We start from the raw sequence: 4,676 nt of genomic DNA on the forward strand, positions 1-4,676 counted from the left end.
CTCTTAAAATCCCTATCCCCTCGTGATCTGTGGAAGTCAATCATAATCCTTGAACAAAAATAAAAAAAACATGCATGAGGAACATTGTTCAGCTGCCTCCTGCGCACCCCCCACTGGGGATGTGCCCGCAACCAAGGTACATGCCCTTGACTGGAACCGAACCCACAGGCCGACGCTCTATCCACTGAGCCAAACCGGTTAGGGCTGTCTCGCTTTCTTATTCTCTTCTTCATCATCACACTTTCTTTTCTTTTCCTTTTTTTTTTGTTTTTTTTTGTTTGTTAATCTTCACAGAGGGTATTTTCCCATTGATTTTAGAGATAGTGGAAGGGAGAGGGAGAGACAGAGAGAAACAGCGATGTGAGAGAGACACATCGATTGGTTGCCTCCTGCTCGCAGCAGGACCAGGGCCGGGGAACCTGCAACCAAGGTACGTGCCCTTGACCAGAATTGAACCCGGGACCCTTCAGTCCTCGGGTCGACGCTCTATCCATTGAGCCACACCGACTAGGGCCTTACTTTATTTTCTTTATGGACTTAACACTTTACAGATTTTTTATTGTTATTTATTTATTTTTAAAATATATTTTTATTGATTTTTTTTTTTTAACAGAGAGGAAGGGAGAGGGATAGAGAGAAACATCGATTCGAGAGAAACATCGGTCAGCTGCCTCCTGCACCTCTCCTACTGCGGATGTGCCAGCAACCAAGGTACATGCCCTTGACTGAAATAGAACCTGGGACCCTTCAGTCCGCAGGGCTGACGCTCCATCCACTGAGCCAAACCGTCTAGGACTTATTGTTATTTATGGATTTTAGAGCGAGAAAGGACAGAAAAAGAGAGAGAGAGATCGGTTTGTTGTTCTACTGATTTACGCATTCATTGGTTGCTTCTTGTTTGTTCCTTGACCAGGGATAGAACCCGCATCCTTGGCGTATTGGGACGACGCTCTAACCACGGAGCCATCTGCCAGGGCCCGGATGTTTACATTAATTCTTCTTTGTCCCTCTTCCCCAATAGTGTCATGTCCGTAGGCTGCCACCCATCATTTTGCCTGTGCGTTTTGCTCACTGCTGTATCCGTGGTGTCAAGCAGAGGTCGGTACATTGTAGATACTCAGTAAACATTTCCTGAATTAGTAACAGAGAAGCTAGTCTGAGGGCGTCTGGGGTGAGGGGGTGGCTTCAGCTGCCCAGGGAAAGACAGCAGGATCTGGGCTGGGAAGGGAGAGAGAGAGCTGTTGACAGGGTCACCTGCTCATTTTCAAGTTTCCCATCTGTCCCTGCTACCACCACCGTCCCCAGGGCGGCAGAGTGACCTTAACAGATAAATTGAACATTGCCTGCCCCCCGCCCTCCCTGCTCGCATTCTTCAGGCTCCCTCTGCACGGGATCAGGAGTTAAAAGTGGCCCAGGAACTGAATGGAAGGGCTTTGGAGAGTCAAGATTATCAGCGCTGGCCCTGGCCGGTGTGGCTCGGTTGGTTGGGTGTTGTCCCATGCACCGAAGGTTGCCAGTTCAATTCCCGGTCAGGGCACATGGTTGATTAGAAATTATGAGCGTGGAAATCCTTGCTTTGTTTCCAGTCTTAAGGGGAAAGCAATCAATACTTCATCACTAAGAATGATACTAGCTGTAGACTTTTTTGTAAATGCTCTTTATCACATTGAGGAGAACGTTGTCTGTTTTGTTTACTGATTCATACCTAATGTGTAGCATAATGCAGATAGGAAGCAAGTACTCAGTAAATGTTTGTTGAATGAAAGAATGAATGAGCCCTACCTGGTTTGGCTCAGTGAATAGAAGGGTTTTGGGTTCGAGTCCGGTCAAGAGTACATTCCTGGGTTGCGGGATTGATCCCCAGTAGGGGGCGTGCAAGAGGCAGCCGATCAATGATTCTCTCTCATCATTGATGTTTCTCTCTCTCTCTTTCCCTCTCCCTTCCTCTCTGAAATCAAGAAGAATATAAAATAAAATTTTTAGCCAAAACCGGTTTGGCTCAGTGGATAGAGCGTCGGCCTGCGGACTGAGGGGTCCCGGGTTCGATTCCGGTCGGGGGCATGTACCTGGGTTGCGGGCACATCCCCAGGAGGAGATGTGCAGGAGGCGGCTGATCGATGTTCCTCTTTCATCGATGTTTCTAGCTCTCTATCCCTCTCCCTTCCTCTCTGTAAAAAATCAATAAAATATATTTTAAAAAAATAAAAATAAAAAAATAAAATAAAATTTTTAAAAAGATTCATCTATATTTTTTTTTTAAAAAAAAAGGAATGCATGAGTTTAAGCTGCACGGCATGGTGGCTAGTAAGGCGGCATCGGGCTTATCTAAATAGCAGTGTGATTTAAGGCAATCGGTCTACCCTTTGTCTTCCTCCTCTGTAAAATGGGGGTAAGAATAGTGCATATCACAGCGTTAGTCCGAGGATTTAATAGGATTTAATGAGAGCACCATATAAAGCAAGAGTAGAGTCCGACACTTGTGCTCAGTAAACATTAACTTTTATTACCTCACTTCTCGGAACCTCGTTTTCCTCTGTAACAGAGAGAATATTCTAACCCTTAACTCCTAGAGTTACAATGAGGATTAAATGACATTATGCACATAGCGTGCCCAGCACAATTCCTGGCACACAAAACCACAAACCATTAGTGAATGTCCAGGTCCCCTACCTATTGAGTTGGGAGACATGGAGATGGTCAATCAAAAACTAAGTCCAGCTCAGCAGGTGTGGCTCAGTGGTTGAGCGTCGACCTATGAACCAGGAGGTTGCAGTTCAATTCCTGGTCAGGGCACGTGCCCGGGTTGTGGGCTCGATCTCCAGTGTGGGGTGTGCAGGAGGCAGCCGATCGATGAATCTCTCTCATCATTGATGTCTCTATCTCTCTCCTTTTCCCTTCCTCTCTGAAATCAATAAAAATATATATTTTTATTTTTATTTTTTTTAAATATATTTTATTGATTTTTTACAGAGAGGAAGGGAGAGAGATAGAGAGTTAGAAACATCGATGAGAGAGAAACATCGATCAGCTGCCTCCTGCACACTTCCTACTGGAGATGTGCCTGCAACCAAGGTACATGCCCTTGACTGGAATCGAACCCGGGACCCTTCAGTCTGCAGGCCGACGCTCCATCCACTGAGCCAAACCGGCTACGGCAAAAAATATTTTTTTTAAAAGAACTATGTTCATCGGAAGCTGATAGACTGATGGCAGAGACTGGTAAGTATAGTGATCATTATGACAGTGTAGTAAGGACTATGAAAATTAGTAAAGGAAAACCTAAGTAAAATTAAGTTGGGAGGCCAGAAGGGGGAGCTCTCACACAGTATCACTTAATGTCAATTACAGGAAGAATGGTCAATTACAGACAGGACCAAGCAGGGAAAAAAAGTCAACAGGAAAGAATCATCTATATATATATATCTACACTAATAAAAGAGAAAAATGGTAATTGGCGTACGACTGCTACCCTTCCCATTGGCTAATCAGCATATCCTTATGCAAATTAACTGTCAGCCAAGATGGCGGCCGGCAGCCAGGCAGCTGGAAGCGAACATGAGGCTTGCTTGCTCCCGTGACTGCAGACTGCAACGTTCCCTGCCTGACTTGCCGGCCTCTGAGCTGGCAGTTTGAAACATTCTAACAAATATAGCCGGCTGGGATCTCAGAGCTGAAGTTATACATTGTTTCGATTATAGAACGGCAAACAAACCAGCGGAAGCCTCAGAGCTAGAGCCAGAGCTAAAGCTGGCCCAGAAGAAAAAAAAAAAAAAAGAAAAAAAGGAGCGGTTGGGAGCTTCAATCAACAACCGCCAGCCTGAAAGCAGCCCTCAGCCCCTCACCCAGACTGGCCAGACACCCCAGTGGGGACCCCCACCCTGAAGGGTGTGTGACGAGCTGCAAACAGCCATCATCCCCTCATCCAGGCTGGCCAGGCACCCCAGTGGGGACCCCCACCCTGATCCAGGACACCCTTCAGGGCAACCCAGCCGGCCCCCAGGCCTCTATCCTATATAGTAAAAGGGTAATATGCCTCCCAGCACCGGGATCAGCATGACAGGGTGCAGCGCCCAAACCCCCTGATCGCCCTGCGCTCTGTGTGTGACAGGTGTGGTGCCCCAACCCCCTGATCGGCCCTGCCCTGTGTGTGACAGGTGTGGCGCCCCACCCCCTGATCAGCCCTGCTCTGTGCCTGATAGGGGGGAGCCTCCCCCAACCCCCTGATTCCCCTGCGGCTCTGTGTGTGACAGGGTGCAGCCGCCCCCAACCCCTGATCGGCCCTGCTCTGTGGGTGATAGAGGGTGGCGCCCCACCGCCCCCCCCCCCCACGGGCCCTGCTCTGTGTGTGATGGGGTAGAGCCATAACCTCCCCATCGGCCCTGCCCTGAGTGTGACAGTGGCGGCGCCCCAAGCCCCTGATCGGCCCTGCTCTGTGGGTGATAGAGGGGCGGCGCCCCAACCCCCTGACCCGCCCTGCTCTGTGTGTGACAGGGGGCGGTGCCTTAACTCCCCTATCGGCCCTACTCTGTGTGTGACAGGGGGGAGCTCCCCAACCCCTGATGGGCCCTGCTCTGTGCATGACAGGGGCAGCGCCCAACCCCTGATGGGCCTGCTCTGTGAGTGACAGGGAGCAGCGCCCAACCCCTGATGGCCCTGCTCTGTGCGTGACAGGGGGT

This window comes from Myotis lucifugus, unplaced genomic scaffold (genome assembly GCF_000147115.1).
Source record: "Myotis lucifugus unplaced genomic scaffold, Myoluc2.0 scaffold_750, whole genome shotgun sequence".
NCBI lineage: Eukaryota > Metazoa > Chordata > Mammalia > Chiroptera > Vespertilionidae > Myotis > Myotis lucifugus.